Below are 19,248 nucleotides of genomic sequence, written 5' to 3' on the forward strand. Positions count from 1 at the left end.
AATTTAATGATGTCGGTTTTCCAAATTTTATTTTGTTGGGGCCCAGTCATGGGCACCAGAGATTACGAAATGACTGTTCAGAGGCTTGAGGGAATTTGGGAAAATGACAAAAATATTCTAAAATGTGACTCTGCTGATAGCTGCACAATTCAACAAACCTCGTTAAATGATTTCATCGTAGATTTAAAATTAGTAAGTTTTATTACAAGTAACTTTTATTTATTTTTTATTTTTGACAGTTTCACTCTGTCACCCAAGCTGGAGTGCAATGGCATGACCTAGGCTCACTGCAACCTCTGCCTCCTGGGTTGAAATGATTCTCCTGCCTCAGCCTCCTGAGTAGCTGGGATTACAGGCACGTGCTACCAAGCTTGGCTAATTTTTGTATTTTTAGTAGAGACGGGGTTTCACCATGCTGGTCAGGCTGGTCTCGAACTCCTGACCCTGTGATCCACCCACCTCAACCTCCCAAAATGCTGGGATTACAGGCGTGAGCCACCACGCCTGGCCACAAGTAACTTTTTAAATGAAATTTCTGTTATCAACTCTGACATATAAAGAGGTAGAAAGTCACCATTTGTCCTCACAACAAGAAAAAAGCTGAACAAACTGAAAACCAACAACTCTTCTCAGATGGCCAGAGAATTGAGGTCACTGCCATTCTGAAAACTAGAAAGACAGGCAAACACAGGGAGTCACAGCTTGCCAGGAACAGAAGCTGCTGGAGCCAGCACCTGGGAGGAGCACTTAAATGGTATTGACAGATTACTAGAAGCTGAGGGTGGCCTGGCTTGAGCACTAAAAACTCTCTGAGAACCAGCCATGTGGGGATATCACACTTTCCTAAGTCTGACCACTACAACCCAACAAGGTTCCCATGGTGAAGATCAGAAAAAATCCCCGAGGATTGGCTCTGCCAACTTCAGGACATATTGTAAAGCTACAGTAACCAAAACAGTGTGGAGGTGGTGAAAAAAGGTAAAACAGACTCATAGATCAATGGAAAAGAAAACAGAGCCCAGAAATAGACCTACATAAATATAATAAACTGATCTTTGATAAAGGTGCAAAGGCAATTTAACAGAGCAAGGATGGCCTTTCCAACAAATGCTGCTAGAACCCCTGGACACCCACATGAAAAAATAAATAAATATACACACAGATCTTATAACTTTCACAAATGGATCTTATAACTATATGCAAGGTTCAAAACCACAGACTCCTAGGGGATAACACGGGAGAAAAGCCAGGTGACCTTGGGTTTGGTGATGATTTCTTAGAAACAGCCTTAAAAGCACAATCCATGAAAGAAACAAAATTGAAAAGTTGAGCTTCATTACAGTTAAAACCTTCTGCTCTGTGAAAGACACTATTAAGAGAATGAAAAAACAAGTCACAGACTGAGAGAAAATATTTGCAAAATACAGATCTGATGAAGGGCTGGTGTCCAAAATAAATGAAGAACTCTTCAAACTCAATAATATGAAAGTGAACAACCCAATTTAAAAGTAGACAAAAGATCTGAACACCTCGCCAAAAAGATATACAGATAGCAAATAAGTATATGAAAGAGATACTTAAAGTCATTTATCATTAGAAAATCGCATATGAAAACAATGAGATGACAGAACCCACCTGTTAGAGTGGCTAAAATCTGTAAAAAGTGATAATTCTGAAAGCTGTCAAACAAACAGAGCTACAGGAACTCTCATTCATTGTTGGTGGAAATGCAAAATGGTACAACCACTTTGGAAAATAGTTTGGGAGGTTTTTTTTATTTTTTATTTTTTCACATAGTCTTACCATATAATCTTGCAATGGCAATTTGACTTATTTAGCCAAATGAGAGGAAAGCTTGTGTTCACCCGAAAACCTGCACACAAGTATTTACAGCAGTTTTATTTATTATTGTCAAAAACTGGAAGTAACCAAGATGTTCTTCTCAACAAGTGAATGGATAAACAAATTGTGGTGTATTCACACAATGGAATATTAGTCAGTGATGAAAAGAAACGAGCTATCAAGACATGAAAAGACATAAAGGAACATTCAATTCATAACGCTTCAAAGAAGCCAGTCTGAAAACCTACATACTGTATAATTCCAACTGTAGGACATTCTGAGAAAGTAAAAAAGACAGAGATAGTAAAATGATCAGTGGTTGCCAAGAGTGAAGGAGGGAAAGGAGGGATGAATTGGTGAGGCACAGGGGGTTTTCAGCAGTGAAACTATTACATATGATACTGTATTCAGAAGTCATGACACTGGAATTTTCAAAACCCACAGAATTGTTTAAAAAAATAAGATAAAAGAGGGAACACTTAATGTAAACTATAGACTTTCATTGATGATAGTTATCAATATCGGTTCATCTAATCTAACAAATGTACCACACTACTGCAAGATACTAATGGGGAAAATTGTGTATTGAAGGACAGGGAGGCACTTGGGAACTCTCTATAGTAGCTGCTCAATTTAACTGTAAGCCTAAAACTATAAAATAATATACATTAATTTTTCTAAGTTAGCATGTGAAAGCACCAAATTCAATTTTTGGTGGCATCATGATATCGTGGCATTGAGATTCACCAACCTGGAGTCAGAGGAGTTGAAGATTTCAATGTCTGTGCCTTCACCCTCTGTGCATGGGGGTGCCCCTGGATTCCAGATGGCAGATGAGTTAGGTCATAGTGGCATTAGCACTCCAGACAGTGTAGGTTCCAGTAAGGACAGGGTGAAACCACCTTGGAGGGCAGAACTTGCTAAATACTTGGAACCACAGATCAAAGAAGGAGACAGGGAGGAACTGCAGGCTACAGAATGACCTCCCTGACTGAAAGATAAAGGCAGCTTCAGAGATTTTGGCAAATTTTGTGAGAGAATTAAGTCAGAAAAAGAACTTAGATTTCAGTGCAAAGTGGTCTATTTAAAAAGAAAGAGAAGGAAGGAAGGGAAGGAGGGAAAGAGGGAGGGAGGGAGGAAGGAAGGGAGGGAACTTAGATGAAAACTAGAATACCTGGGAATGGGCTTAAACCATCAATCATTTCCATTAATGGCCACATGCTAACGAATTATAGCACAGAGATAGCATACTGTAACATCAAATACAGTCAGCATGGGGTGAGAAGGTGCTCCCCAGCCTCTCCATTCTCTTCTGAAGACACATTCTCCTCTGAAGAACGCACATATTGAATCTTGCCTTTGGGTAAGAGTCACATGAATGAGTTGGGGCACCCAACTCCAGATTACACCAGGCCACGACCTTCCCTGCTCCCCCTTGCCTACTTCAGAGGCTGTCCCACTGCAGGTGGGGGCTTCAGCCCCAGGTCTGATGTTGTGCATTTGCTTTCTCACTGGGCTTCTTCCTTGCACTGACTTCCACTCCCCCACGACCCAATGAGTGGCCATGTGGGAAAGACACAAACTGGTCATGCCCCTTTCTCTCTGACACCTCTTGATGCCTGCATAGGTGAGCTCCAGACCCACTCTATGAGTGGTGACTTGAGACTTCCTCACAATGATGACACTGTCCAAGAGCAGGGCCTGGCACTTAATAGCCACACCATGAAAGCTCAGTGACAGAAGGCATCCACCACAAGGTCCTGGAGGATGAAGAATTCCACTGTGGTCCATAACATTTTAGTCCCAAAAGATCCCAGGTTAGGAGATGTGAAAGGCTTTTGAAAGTGGCCATTCTTTTAAACCATTATACTGGCCGCTGCACCATGTTTCCCCATCCTGGACACTCTGGAGGGCACTGTCTACAGCCATACCCATCTCCCCACCCAGGACAGTGCAGCAGCATTAGTTTGGGGGATGCCAATGGGCAGGGAAGGGGTGAACCATGAAAGCTGAACAGGAGAAAGCAAGTGGAAGGGGGGCAGCAGGGTGGAAACAGAGAGAGAAAATAAAGGTGGGGTAGAGAATGCGGGGGCTCATGGCGAAACAGGGAGAGAGAGTGAGAGAGAGAGAGAGAGCTAGCCACAAAGGAAGGAAAAAGTCCAGAAGAGAACACTTGTCTGCTTAAGTAAAATCACTTACACCTAACCAGGTGCAAGGGCACTGCAGGTCGTGGGTGGCATGCCCTGGTCATGCTGTGATGTTTAGGGGCCATGACATCTACCCTTTGAATCCGAATCATAATTGAGAGGGGACTCTGTCCCTATCTAGCTGGCAATCCCTTGTGATTGTATCTTTTGGATCTGGCAGCTCTCCACACCTGCTCACTTTGTGGGAGGCAGCTCTTGGCACACCAAATCAGGACGATTCAAAAATCAGAACCTTGGAGACTTCACTGGAAGCCCTGGACAGCGAGAGCTGGTGGCATCCAGAGGGTGGAGTCCAAGAGGTAGCAGCGCTGAGGCTGCACACACCCTCAGGAGGACAGTAAGGGGTAATCTCTTGGTGAGCGCCTACTTCCCCAGGAACCTCTGCCTAGGTGGAAATGGGCCCCACGCCTAGCTTTTCTCTGGACAGGCCCCAGTCAGGCATCCAGGGTACCGGCTGAGTCCTGGGCAATGCAAATTCCTGTGTGCTGACCTTGCGGCGGCTGGAAGGAAGCACCATGATCTTTCCACTTGGAACTGGACTTGCAAAAACAATGGCTCCTGCTGTTTTCAATTTCCTTGGACTTTGGCAATCAGATGTAGCCTTTTGGAATGGGAAGATGACTTTTTTTTTTTTTTTTTTTTTTTTTTTGAGATGCAATCTCGCTCTGTCGCCCAGGCTGGAGTGCAGTGACCAGATCTCAACTCCGTTCACTGCAAGTTCTGCCTCCTGGGTTCAAGCCATTCTCCTGCCTCAGCCTCCCCAGTAGCTGGGACTACAGGCACCCACCACCACGCCCAGCTAATTTTTTTTTGTATTTTTTTTAGTAGAGACGGGGTTTCACTGTGTTAGCCAGGATGGTCTAGATCTGCTGACCTCGTGATCCGCCTGCCTCGCCCTCCCAAAATGCTTGGATTACAGGCGTGAGCCACAGTGCCAGGTGGGGAACGTGACTCTTGGATCTGCGGGTTCTCCCCAGGCCTCAAGGACTGGCTGACTTTCATCGTCTCGGTTGGTGTCACCGCACTCACACTCCCAGCAAAGATCCCCCAGTGTCCTGACTAGGAACATATTCCTCAACTTCCTCTCAGATCGTGGTAGTCCATTCTTCTGTTAGTGTAGGCTGCGTGTGGGAGGCTGGTGGTGGGAAGGGTGGGAGCCTACAGAAGGAAGAGGAATGGTAGCCAAGAAGGAACAGAGAAGGAGGGGGAGGCAGGAAGTGTGGAGAGCTGGAGGGAGCTGGGGAAAATGGGTGTGGGGGTAGTGTGAGGAAGACAGGGAGCAGGAGAGAGAGGGGATTGGAAACAATGAGAGGAGGAGGAGAAAGGGAGGAGAAGAAGGTGAATAAGAAGTAGTGGAATGGCATATCTCAATGAAATGGAAATGGAACACAAAAGCCTATGGATAAAGGGAAAGAGAGTGAAAGAAAAGAAAGAAACTCTGTGTAGGTGGAGGTTCTTATAGAATAAAGGAGCTTAGGTAGGAACTTAGTAGAACTAGGAAAAGCCTTGGGTTGGAATGGAGTATAAAATATCCCATCCTCCCATCCCACCACATACCACCATATCTCCAACTCCCCTGAGCCTGTAGTACAAACACCACCTGGAAAGTCTCCAATAAGGGACAGCCGCTCATGCCACTGGAAGCGCTGGAGCCAAAAGAATTTCTTTTGTTCCCCGCAACTTTCGGCTATAAAAAAGCAAATTAGCATTGTTCGGGCCCCTCTTTGTATACTACTGTGGAATGGAGGGACCAGGTTCAACTTGTAGTAAAGATCCTTGCCGCTTGCTTTTGACTCTGACCTTGGTGGTCTCTTTGGGGAACAAACGGCCCGGGCATAACATCTGGGGCCCGTCCAAATTCCCTAAGCCCACCAGACCCCTGGTCAACGGATCTGCTAAGATTCGACCTACTGATAGGTGAGCTGGCCTGCCTCCGCTGTCTGTCTGTGTCTGTATGTCTGTTCTGAATTCGAATCTGTGACTCAAGCAGGTTCGAAACTGCTGGCAATAGTCCTGGGCGGACGCCAGCTTATAGGACAGCCAATGGAGACCGGTGGGAGACGTCCCCTGGCTCTCTTCTGATTTAAATTGCGATCTGAGTTGCCGGAGCGCGTTTGCAATCCGGGCAACAGCTGACTCTGACCCCGGTTCCCAGGCGCGCGCGTGCGGTCTGAGTTGCCCCGGTTCCCGGGCGCGCGCGTGCGGTCTGAGTTGCCCCGGTTCCCGGGCGCGCGCGTGCGGTCTGAGTTGCCCCGGTTCCCGGGCGCGCCCGCTTGCGGCCCCAGTCCCCAGGCTCCCGGCTTCCGGCGCCGCGCTTGCGGCCCCGGTCCCCGGACTCCCGCCTTCCGGCGCCGCGCTTGCGGCTCCGGTCCCCGGGCTCCCGGCTTCCGGCGCGGTTCCTGGGCGCGCACGCTTGCGGCCCCGGTCCCCGGGCTCCCGGCTTCCGGCGCCGCGCTTGCAGCCCCGGTCCCCAGGCTCCTGGCTTCCGGCGCGGATTTCCTTTACAGGGATTGTAACCCACATTCCTTTACAGGAAGAGACACAGAAAGTGAGACTGGGGAGAGGGAGTGAATGAGTGAGAGAGAGACCATAAGAGACGGGAGAAAGAGAAAGTGAGAAGGGAAATCGGAAAGAGAAAGGGGAGGAAACGGCAGACGTGGAGAGACAGAGAGAGAGAATGCGTGCGCGAATGAGATAGAGACTTAAAAAAGAGACCCTGTGAGTCTGTCAATCAAAGATTTGGACAGAAACGGAAAGATTAGAGAGAGAGAGATAGAGGGAGGGAGCAGGCGGAGGGGAGGCGGCCGGCACTCACGGGCCTTCTGAAAGGGAAAGTAACTTTGAAAGGCCAGCGGGGCGGACGCGAGGGTGCACTTCGTGGACTAGCCCCCCCCCCCCAGCCGCCTGACTCCACGGTGGCTTTACCCCTTCAGGAAATAGGACCCCCAGATGACACAGGAATCCCCAAGCTCCAGTACTGGCCATTCTCCACCAGTGATCTGTATAACTAGAAGACTCAGAGTGCTCGGTTTTCAGACAACCCCAAAGATTTACTGGCTTTACTGGATAGTGTCATGTTCACCCACCAGCCCACTTGAGATGATTGTCAGCAGCTCCTCCGAATCTTGTTTACCATGGAAGAGCGAGAGAGAATACAGGTAAAAGCTAGAAAGCTAGTCCCGGGGGACGACGGTCAACCGACTGCCAACCCTGACCTCATAAACGCGACCTTTCCTCTGACCAGGCCGGCGTAGGACTACAACACGGCAGAAGGTAGGGGACGGCTACACCTTTATCGCCAGACTCTAAGGGCAGGTCTCCGGGCAGCTGCTCGCAAGCCCACTAATTTGGCTAAAGTATATTCTATTCGGCAGGAAAAGACAGAGAGCCCAGCCACCTACTTAGAAAGATTAATGGAAGCTTTTAGACAGTACACCCCCATAAATCCAGAGGCTCCAGGAAGTCAGGCAGCTGTTGTAATGTCTTTCGTAAATCAGGCAGCCCCAGATATTTAAAAAACTCCAAAAATTAAAAGACTTGGAAGGAAAGCGGATTCAGGACCTCCTTCAGATAGCCCAGCAGGTTTATAATAACAGAGATACTCCAGAGGAAAGGCAATTTAAGGCCACTGAAAAAAATGACCAAGGTCCTGGCAGCAGTAGTACAGAAAGAACATCTACAGCCAGAGTACACCCAACCTAGGCGGCCCCCCAGGCATGATAATCTGAGAAAAGACCAATGTGCCTACTGCAAGGAGGCTGGCCACTGGGTAAGAGACTGCCTCGCTGCTGCCCAACCCGGACCTGGACGCCCCACTCCATGACTACACCGAGATACTAGCTCAGTTGCACGGAGTTCGAGAAGACCTGCAGGACCGCCCACTTCCTGACGCCAACCTCGTCTGGTTCACTGATGAGAGCAGCTTCATGCATCAGGGCCAGAGGTACGCTGGAGCGGCAGTGACTTCAGAGACTGAGGTAATCTGGGCAGAACCCCTGCCCCCGGGGACATCGGCCCAGAAGGCCAAACTGATAGCGCTCACCCAAGCTCTTACCTTAGGGGCGGGGAAAAAGCTGACGGTATATACAGACAGCCGATATGCTTTTGCAACGGCGCATATACATGAGGCCATTTTACAGGGAGCGGGGGTTACTAACAGCTGAAAAAAAAAAAAAAAAGAGATAAAATAACAAGCAAGAAATCCTAGCCCTGCTAACAGCCCTATGGAGGCCAGAAAAGTTAGCCATTGTGCATTGCCCAGGGCATCAGAAACTAACTACTCCAACTGCTCAAGGCAACTTTCTGGCAGACCAAACTGCAAGAAAGGTGGCAAAGGCTCCCAGCCAACTCCTTGCACTCCAGCTCCCTGACCCGGGCCCCCAGGACTTGCCATATTTCCCTGATTATTCAGAACAAGATCTCCAGTGGATTGACAAGCTTCCCCTAAAACGGATCCAGAATGGGTGGTGGACTGATACTAATGACCAAACCATCCTACCAGAAAAATTAGGACAACAAGTGTTAGAACACATCCACCGAACCACCCACCTGGGTGCTCGGCAGATGATAGACCTGATCAGACGCTCTAAACTCAAATTCAGACATACAGCCGAGATGGCCAGCAACATCGTGACAAGTTGCAAAGTCTGCCAGCTTAACAACGCCTACCCCCAATCCCAGGCTGCTACGGGAACAAGGCTCAGGGGAACCAGGCCCAGTATCTACTGAGAAGTAGATTTTACTGAGATAAAGCCAGGAAAATACGGGTATTGGTACTTACTTGTCTTTGTAGATACTTTTTCAGGGTAGACTGAAGCATTCCCCACCAAGAAGGAAACTGCTCAGGTTGTAGCAAAAAAAATCCTGGAAGATATCCTCCCCAGGTATGGCTTCCCCGTCCAGATAGGGTCAGATAATGGGCCGGCCTTCGTCGCTAAGGTAACTCAGAATTTGGCTTCCATCCTTGGGGCAAATTGGAAACTACATTGCGCTTACAGGCCCCAGAGTTCAGGACAGGTAGAGAGAATGAATCGGACCTTAAAGGAGACCTTAACTAAATTAACTATGGAGACTGGCGCTAATTGGGTGGTCCTTCTCCCCTACGCTCTGTTCCGGGCCCGTAATACCCCTTACAGACTGGGCCTTACCCCTTATGAAATTATGTATGGCAGACCCCCACCCTTAGTTCCCAGCCTAAAAGATGATCTGCTCAAGTCTGAAACAGAAAATGTCTCTGAACTCTTATTTTCCCTACAAGCCTTGCAGAAAATTCATCAAGAAATCTGGCCCAAGCTGAAGGAACTATATGAGACCGGTCCCCTGCCGACACCCCATCCATACCAGCCGGGAGACTGGGTCCTGGTCAAGCGACACCGACAAGAGACCCTAGAACCCAGGTGGAAAGGACCACTCCAGGTACTCCTAACCATACCCACTGCCCTAAAGGTAGAAGGCATCGCGTTGTGGATCCACTACACCCACGTCAAGCCGGTGGACCCAACCTCCGACCTCCTGGGACCAATCACGGCGGCGGCTGAAGCACCAGACACGTGGACTGTGGACAGAGCTAAAAACAACCCCTTAAAACTCACCCTGCGCCGGCAGCAAAGCTCACTGCAAACATGCAGTTAGGTAGTCTAACCCTAACGTTAGTCACCCTAGTGGCCGCTGGAGAAATCACAAAACCAGCTCTTAATCCCTTTGTCTGGAGATTCTGGCTTTATGAAAACCGAACCCACCCTGGACAACCTCATAAGCCCGGGAAATTATTAGCCAGTGCTGATTGCCCCTCCTCAGGGTGCAACAGCCCAATTCTACTAAATTTTACTGGTTTCCAAATAGCCAAACCTATGACACCAACAATATGCTTTGAGTTTGATCAGACTAAATACAATTGTAAACACTATTGGTGGCACCAAAATGCTGGCTGTCCTTATAACTATTGTAACATCCATAGACCCCGTTATTGGGGAGAGAAAAAACAGTTTGACCCTAAGTGGCCCTTCCATCGTAGATGGGATGGAGACTTTTCATATACATGGATAGTTAGAGACCCCTGGAACTCCCGCTGGACCACGCCTCAACACGGGGCTGTATACTACTCCCCCTCCTCCACATGGCCTAGCAGTCACCTCTATCTGTGGCGAGGCCTAGTGCAAGTACTGCCCCTGGTCCACGGGAATATCCAACGACAAGAAAACAGACTAACACAAGACTTACGTCCTTTCTCCTGGTTAAAGTTATTACAGGAAGGACTAGAACTTGCTAACCTTACAGGACTTCACAGCCTGTCTGGCTGCTTTCTGTGTGCCACTCTAGGGCGTCCACCGCTAACCGCTGTCCCTCTGTCATGGGGATCCTCTACCTCTGCCCAAGCTAACAACCTCCGAAACCTCTCATATGCTCCTATCCTAAACGTGCCCCTATACCTAAATCCCAGTCAGGAGAAGTTTCCCTACTGTTTCTCAGGAACCAATTCCAGCCTCTGTAGCATCACTGCAACGCCCCCTAATATCACCTTAAGGGCTCCATCAGGCATATTCTTCTGGTGTAATGGAACCTTATCTAAAAACCTACCTAGTCCCTCCGTTAACAACCTGCTGTGTCTCCCTGTCACATTAGTTCCCCGGTTGACTCTACTAACTGCTGGCGAGTTCCTAGGGTATACCGGTAACTGGACTAGTGCTGTTATTCACCCAGACCCTAGACCAAGACCTGCACGAGCCATATTCCTCCCCCTCATTGCAGGAATCTCCCTCACTGCATCCTTCATTGCGGCCGGACTGGCGGGGGGAGCCCCAGGTCACACCCTCATAGAAAGTAACAAGTTGTACCAACAATTTGCCGTTGCTATGGAGGAGTCGGCTGAGTCCCTTGCCTCCCTTCAGCGACAGCTCATGTCCCTAGCTCAGGTAACCTTGCAGAACCGGAGGGCCCTAGACCTACTCACTGCAGAAAAAGGTGGTACATGTATATTTCTAAAAGAAGACTGTTGTTTTTACATAAATGAATCAGGACTTGTAGAGGACCGAGTCCAACAGTTACGCAAGTTAAGCACTGAAGTAAAAACACGGCAGTTTGCTTCACCTGCAGACCAATGGTGGAATTCCTCTATGTTTTCTCTGTTAGCCCCCTTCCTTGGACCCCTGCTAAGTCTACTATTTCTGCTTACCGTAGGACCTTGTGTTGTCAACAGAATTTTACAATTTGTTAGGGAGAGATTTGACACCGTACAACTCATGGTCCTCAGAGCCCAATACCAACCTGTAAACGCTGAAACAGAATCAGACTTATAAGACCCAAGATTGGCTCTAAAGATACCTGAAAAGAAGGGGGGAATGAAAGGAGCTGGGCACATTCCTCAGCCCTGGGCTCAAAACTCCCTGAGCCTAGTACAAACACATCCCATCCTCCCATCCCACCACATACCACCATATATCTCTCCAACTCCCTGAGCCCAGTACAAACACCACCTGGAAAGTCTCCGATGAGGGGACAGCCGTTCAAGGTTACTGAAAGCGCGGGAGCCAAAAGAATTTCTTTGTTCCCCTGCAACTTTCGGGCTATAAAAAGCAAACGCTAGCATTGTTCGGGGCCCTCTTGTATACTGTGGAATGGAGGGACCAGGTTCGAACTTGTAGTAAAGATCCTTGCCGCTTGGCTTTGACTCTGGACTCTGGTGGTCTTCTTTGGGGAACAAACGGTCTGGGCATAACAGCTTTAGTGGAGACCTAAATATAGTTCTTCCCTGACCCTAATCCCCAAAGGTGCTTAATCTCATTCTCTGAGATAGAAACCTAAAGAGAAGGGCAGAGAGAGGTAAGTCTGGGGCAACTCCTCCTACTGTAGATTAAAGGTACTCAAGTCCCGTGTGACAAAGAGAAAAAAAACACCTGCAAAGGAAATTCTGGTGACTATGGAAGCTGAGAATTCACTCGCCAAATGTCAATAACACAATATTCTCAACAGCTGGTTCCATGGGGTAATGGTGAGCACTCTGGACTCTGAATTAAGTAAATCCGAGTTCAAATCTCGGTGGGACCTTGTTGTTTACTGGATTTCTACTCTGGCCAGAAGCCACTCTGGGAAGCAAACTCCCGCCTCAAAGACAAAGTGAAAGGGATGTGGTTTACGTTTGCCCTTGTACCAAGTCCTGGGTTAGAGAAGAGGCAGGAAGGTTTGGGTCACAGCAAAGCAAGTTCTGCTGTTGATAGTCCCCTCGTCCCTCCCGCTCCAGCCTCGAAATGCGTCCCCTGCGATGTCCCTCCTCCTCTCCTGTCCCCTCCTCAGGGGTCCGGGTCTCAGAAACTGGTTTCTCGCAGTGGCCTGGACCACAGAGAAACATCCAATCGGAGTCACCAATCCTGGTCCCAGTCCTGGGCGAGCCTCCTGGCCGCCTGCAATTGGAGGCCTGGACCCCGCAGCCAGCACCCTAGCAACGGAACAAGTCCCCACCCCCTCTCAGGGAGACCCTGGGCCTCGGGGTGAAAGGTCTCCTCCACTAAAAAGGCTGCCACCACTCAATCCTAGACCCCAAGATTCCTTTCACCCGGGAAATCTCGTAATGGTACCCATTGTCTTTTTGGTAAGTAAACGGTGGCATGAGAAATTCTGATGGGGTTAGCTCAGTCATTGGAGATTGTATCTCAGTTTAGGGTCGATGGTTCGAGACTTAACTTAGGAATAACACTATTTTATTCAGATGGCCCATCCTATTCCTAATGTTAATTTATACTGTTCTTCATATTCAGATTTCCAAGCCGAAATTCTAGATCCTACGTCTCTATTGCGGGCCCTAAAAGTCGCTGTTTCACTAAGCTTTGGAACCTGACTCCGGGAAATCTCATTCTTTCCTCCCAAAGATTTCAGCCGAAAAGAGAAATCGGCGAGGCAGCCTCTTCAAGCGCCGGAGCTGGGAGCGCGGGTTCTGATCCTCGGTCGCCGGGCCGGACTCCCGCAGGGCCACGGGTAAGAGGTGCCTGAGCAGCTCCAAGGGATAAGTGCGGGACGGTAGGGGCTCCCCCTCGCCCAGCCAGGACCTTGCCCCAAGGACGTGACAGATGCAAAAATCTTTTCTTCTGCTTGGCAGAACACTGTGGATGTGGCTCATGGTGGGTCTTGAGAGCAAGCTAAGATGTCCCTCCAGGCGCTCAGGACCATCGCCCTGATTTTCATATTGTGCAAATATGAAAATTTTCAGCGGTTACGAAGGACTGAAAAACCCCGCAGTCTTTGAAGGGCTCAGTTTGGAGGGCGTGCGGAGGTGTGGGGGTGGGGGATGGGAGAGAGGTGCCTTGTTGGCTCCTTGGAGTGAACTGGCAGGAAGGAAAACACACAAATTCCATTTCCCCTTCCAAGCTGGACTGCAGGGCCTGGGATGGAAAATTGAACAGTCAAAGAGTACCAATATGTAGAGGTTGGCTGCATGCATTGAAAATTGTTATCCCTCATGCCTATAATCCCAGCATTTTGGGAGGCCGAGGTGGGCGGATCACGAGGTCGGGAGATGGAGATCATCTTGGCCAATATGGTGAAACCCGTTTCACTAAATACAAAAATTAGCCAGGCTGCCTTGCATGATGCCTGTAACCCCAGCTACTCAGGAGGCTGAGACAGGGGAATCACTTGAACCTGGGAGGCAGAGGTTGCAGTGAGCTTAAGCTGAGATCGCACCACTGCACTCCAGCCAGGCGACGGAGCAAGACTCTGTCTGGGTGAAAGAAAGAAAAGAAAGAAAGAGAGAGAGAGAGAGGGAGGGGAGGGGGAGGGGAGGGAGAGGGGGATGGGGAGGGGAGGGGGGAGGGAGGGGAGGGAGGGACGGGAGGGAGGGGGGAGGGCGTGTTGCACCATGGCCCCTAGAGAGAAGTGTGTAAAGAGGGACCAGGACACTGCTACAGCAGCAGCAGCACCAACACCAGCTTTGGAGCATATGTAACTTTGATAACCATGTATAATGCATAAAAAATCATTCTTGTTTACAACCAATTATCACAACTAGCTACAGATTTCTTTGTTTCTTCTCCACTCTCACTGCTTCACTTGACTAAACTTAAAGGAAAAAAAAATTTATTTTTACATATGATATTGTTCAAGTTGATCCTCAGCCCGCCCTCCTCAAGTAGCTGGGACCACAGGTGTACAACACAGTGTCCAGCTAATTTTGTATGTTTTGTAGAGACAATGGTTTTGCCATGTTGGCCAGGCTGGTCTTGAACTCCTGGACTCAAGTGATCTGCCTGCCTGGGCCTCCCAAAGTGCTGGGATTTTGTGCTGGCCTCCATGCCCAGCCATAATTTGTATTTTGAATTTAAGTATTTTATAGTCATAAGTGTTACTCTTCAAAGATTCTGGGTTTTATAGCATGTACATGGTGGGGTTCAGGACACACTACTCCAAAATATAACAATTCGGGGTATTGAATATTTTATGCTAAAGGAATTTGAGAAAACAACAGAAGCAGGAAGGTCACTGTCACTCTCCCCATGCCCTTCTTTCCTGAAGCTGATCATAAGGCTCTCATGTGAGAGGTGCCCACTCTGTACCCAGAAGAAATGTGCATTGTTGTGTCTGAAAACACAGCAACACAGAGTCTGAACATACAGGCCTGGCTACGTTTCCCCCAGTTTATTACCATTAGATCATACTCCTTTCATCATATCACACTTCTCTATAGCTATCCAGTATTCATCAAACCTACCATTAAAAAAAATAAATAAAATAAAATAAATTTTAAAAACCTTGAAATTTAGCTATTTCTTCAGGCCTTCATTTCCTTAGCAAGGCTCTTCTGTCATGTAAAACTTACATTAAATAACTAGATATGCTCTCTTCTCTCGTTAGTCTGTCTTTTGCTGTAAGGTTCTCAGCAGTGAACCTAGGCTGGGTTAGGAAAAGCCATATTTCCTCCCTTACATGTGCAAATGTCTTCTACTGTAAAATGATAAAAATTTTATTGGGGCAGGTTTGAAGCAAGAAATTGAATCATCGTTCCCCTTTGGATGAGCTGAATAGACGAGCTAATGAACTCCCAGTTCCTCCCAGATAGAAATACTTCTCTAGCTCATTTCCTGAAGCTCCTAGAGGGTCAAACCTGCTGGAGATTGAGGGGCCTTCCTGGGACCTCCCAGCCCAGGAGGTTACTGCTGGTGAGAGGATTGCTGCAGTCTCCCTGGGAGGGTGCACCGCCACTGGAAAGTATCACTGCTGCAACTTCAATACAACAAATTTTCATCACATCAGCTCTTTTTGTTTGTTTTTTGGAGATGGAGTCTCACTCTATCACCCAGGCTGGAGTGCAGTGGCACAATTGCAGCTCACTGCAACCTCTGCCTCCCGGGTTCAAGTGATTCTTCTGCCTCAGCCTACTGAGTAACGGGGATTACAGGTGCACTGCCATGCCTGGCTACCTTTTGTATTTTTAGTAGAGACAGAGTTTCTCCATGATGGCCAAGCTAGTCTCGAATTCCTGTCCTCAGGTGCTCTGCCCACCTCGACCTCCCAAAGTGCTGGGATTATAGGCATGAGCCCCCGCACCTGGCCACATCTGCTCTTTGTGCAGTGTTGCAGGCAAAATACAAGAGCTAACATGCAAATAAGTAACATATGCACATCATCAACTCTGCCTGATATGCCAAGGGCCACATGTCAGGCACAGTCAATGAGTGCGCATGATTACTTATTTAGTCCTTACCACAGGCCAAGGTCACACCATCATATTCATCTTCAGTATGAGAACACTAAGATGCAGAGATTTTAAGTTACCTGCCCAGGGTCACTCCGGGCAGATTTCTTTCACTATCATACTATTCCTATGTCAGGTTTTTCTCACTGTCATAATTTTTGCAAGGGCACTTTTGTTAGGAGAAATACATACACAGTGGTTCTGAGAACATCTTCTGGAGCCAGGCTGCTTTCACTTCAAGTTCCTGCTTTCAAATCCTTGTTCCCTGGCTAAGTGACCCTGAGCACTGCATCTTGCTTCTAACCTCCAAGCTTCCCTCGTCCATTCCTGGACATAGGCCAGGCTAAATACCAGAGTTTAGTCCCAAGTCTGAGTCTGAAACAAAGATGATACACCTTCCCAAGACAAACCTCTTCCTTTCTTCGTTTCTTGGGGATCAGACCTCCTTAGCAAAGTTAACGAATTAGACAGGAGATTGAAAATTATGGCTCAGGAGCCATGAAGCCAGAAGCCACAAGATTCCTAAGCTCCCCAGTTGTGCCTATAGATAACATCATTACTGTCAAACCTAAGATTGGTGTTCAAGGTATTTTTCAGACCCTGCCTTATGCCTTATGATGGACTAGCTGGCACACCCAGACTGGTAAACTGGCTCATCTGGTCCTGTGGCCCCCACTCAGGGACTGACTCAGTGCAGGAAGATAAGCTATGACTCCCTGTGATTTTCATCCTCAACCCAACCAATCAGCTTTCCCCATTCCCTAGCCCCCTGCCCACCAAACTATCCAAAAAAAAAAAAAAAAAAAAAAGTACCCTCTGAATTTGGGGGGAGACAGATTTGAGTAACAATAAACCTCTGTCCTGGTCACTTAGCTGTCTCTGTATTTATTAGATTCTTTCTCTATTGCAGAAAGCTTGCTGTTCTCAGCTCCATTGGCTTTTCTGGACAACCAGCAAGATAAACTCACCAGTTACATTAATAAAAAAGAAACACAAATGGTACATATGCTTGAAAAGAAACGTAAGTCTGTATATTTCTTTTGAAGAAACACAAAAGGAGGAGGAATGATATGACAGGCAATACACTGTCCCAAATATTTTCATGATTCTCCTGCCTCCCCCATATCCTTCTTATCCCAACAACTGCTCCCCAGAAACCTTCAACTTAAACACGGTCCTGCAAGAACTGGGTTTGTCCTTTCCTTGCATTTTCCTCTCACCTGCCCTACACCCCTTCCAAATTGTTTCTTTCAATTCCAGGTCATTGAGTTTTTCCATTTAAAAATATAAAAGATACAGAAAGAAGAAGATAACCAGTCATCCATATTCCCACCACCTGGAATTAAGTACTGTTCATATATGTACATATTTTTTCTTCCAAATCATTTTAAAGTTACTCTCATTTTTAAAAAAAAATATATACATGCTTAGCATAGACCATATCAGCAATACATAAAAAGTACAGATATGTAAAATTTCTGATCATCCTAAGTTCAAAATAACTTTTGTTAACATCAGGGCAACACTGATAGAGTCATGTTCTTCTGGTATATCTACAGAGAGAAGAATACATATTTTAACTAGACTGTCCCCCCCCACGCCCCCACAAAAGAAAAAACAGAACAATAAAGATATATATATGAACTATATGTTATATATATACATATATATGGGAGCTATATATTTTATATATATACACATGTATATATGTATATGCTTTTGTAAAATTGAGCTTAGACTCTATTTTTATTTTACAAATATTCCATTTAATAGTGCATGAATTTAACTGAAGACAAAGAGACAGAAACAGAAATGAAGGAATTCCTGAACTCTCAATCACATTTAGAGAGGCACTTTTCTAAACGAATCCTCTAAAGCTAAACATACATTAAATCAAGTAGAATGCATTATGCTTTGCAGTGAGTTTTCTTGTTTTGTTTTGTTTTTTTGTTTTTGAGACGGAGTTTTTTTTTTTTTTTTTTTAACTCTGTTGCCCAGGCTGGAGTGCAGTGGCTCGATCTCGGCTCACTGCAACCTCCACCTCCCGGGTTCAAGTGATTCTCCTGCCTCAGCCTCCCAAGTGGCTGGGACTACAGATGGGCTGATTTTTGTATTTTTACTAGAGATGGGGTTTCATTATGTTGGCCAGGATGGTCTCCATCCCTTGACCTTGTGATCCGCCTGCCTTGGCCTCCCAAAGTGCTGGGATTACAGACTTCAGTCACAGTGCCCAGCCTTTTTCTTTCTTCCTTCCTTTCCTTTTTTTTTTTTTTTTTTTTAAGAGCAGCATCACTTGCTCTGTCACCCAGGCTGGAGTGTAGTGGCACGATCTCAGCTCACTGCAACCTCCACCTCCCGGGTTCAAGAGATTCTCCTGCCTCAGCCTCCTGAGTAGCTGGGATTACAGGCACCCCCCATATTGGCCCAGCTGGTTTCAAACTCCTGACCTCAGGTGATTCGCCTCCCTCAGCCTAACCGCCTTATGTACAAAGGGAAGAGCCTATGCAGCCCTCCCGCTAGTTAGTTTGTGGTAAATGTGATCACGAGAACTTCATACCTCTCCAGCGAGAAAAACAGCACATGTCACTTCACAATGCAGCAATAAAACCCAAAAGCACCGCTTCGCATATATTCTGCTTTTTGCAATACAAAAAAGTCAGGGGAAAGCGCGAACGCAGTCCCCCACTACCACAAATTATGCAGTCGAGTTTCCCACATTTGGGGAAATCGCAGGGGTCAGCACATCCGGAGTGCAATGGATAAGCCTCGCCCTGGGAAAACCACCTTCGTGATCATGGTATCTCCCCTGCCAGGTAAGTATGAGCTCATTCACCTCCGCCCCGCCACAGCCCCATACGCCTCACCCTTTACAAGCACGGTCACTTGCCACGCGCATGCCACCCCCCCACCGCCCCCACCATGCCACCCCGAGTCCTCCTAGCCCTGACACACAGCTGGGACGATGACGTCCAGCCGGCGGTCCTGGACTTGTTCCCACAGCACAAGAAATCCTTCGTGGCGAAGCAGCAGCCCCTGCGCTGCCTCATCTACATAGGAATCGCCCTATCCGTGATGTCACCGACAGCGCCTTTCCCGGTCCCCGTCTGCTCTTCCCCTCTGCCACTCAGCCGACCAACCCGCTGTCGGAGCCGGCTGAGGAAATGACGCCTGCCTCTATCTCCTTCCCCTCCCTTCCCCGCCCCTGGTCTCTCCCAAAGAAGTAGGTTCTTAGCCTGTGATGCCAAGGACACCTTTGGCCGCCAGCTGGAGCCTGTGCTCTCTTCTTCAAATAATGGCTTTTAATGCGCAAACTAGAAAGTTTAGGATTACAAAGAAAACCGGTTCTTTTGACAAACGTTTATCCTTGTGATACAGCATTCCGCTTGACATTGGAAGTCGTTCAGTATCAGAGAGAAACTGTATCTATGAAACTAGAGAGGCTGCTCAGATGACTGCAAACCAGCCATCCTTACTTGTTTTATCACTAGGAGTGTTATAAAGATGGTTGTCCAGTTTCAT

The 19,248-nt window shown here is 47.6% G+C and overlaps 1 non-coding gene across 1 annotated transcript; it reads right to left on the reverse strand.

The window, feature by feature from the left end:
* Positions 1-18,386: 18,386 nt before the first annotated feature.
* On the reverse strand, positions 18,387-18,550 carry LOC116272591. Its single transcript, XR_004181244.1, has one exon. It is a non-coding gene; the product is annotated as a U1 spliceosomal RNA (small nuclear RNA).
* Positions 18,551-19,248: the final 698 nt, after the last annotated feature.

Source organism: Papio anubis, chromosome 1 (assembly GCF_008728515.1).
Source record: "Papio anubis isolate 15944 chromosome 1, Panubis1.0, whole genome shotgun sequence".
Taxonomy (NCBI): Eukaryota; Metazoa; Chordata; class Mammalia; order Primates; family Cercopithecidae; genus Papio; species Papio anubis.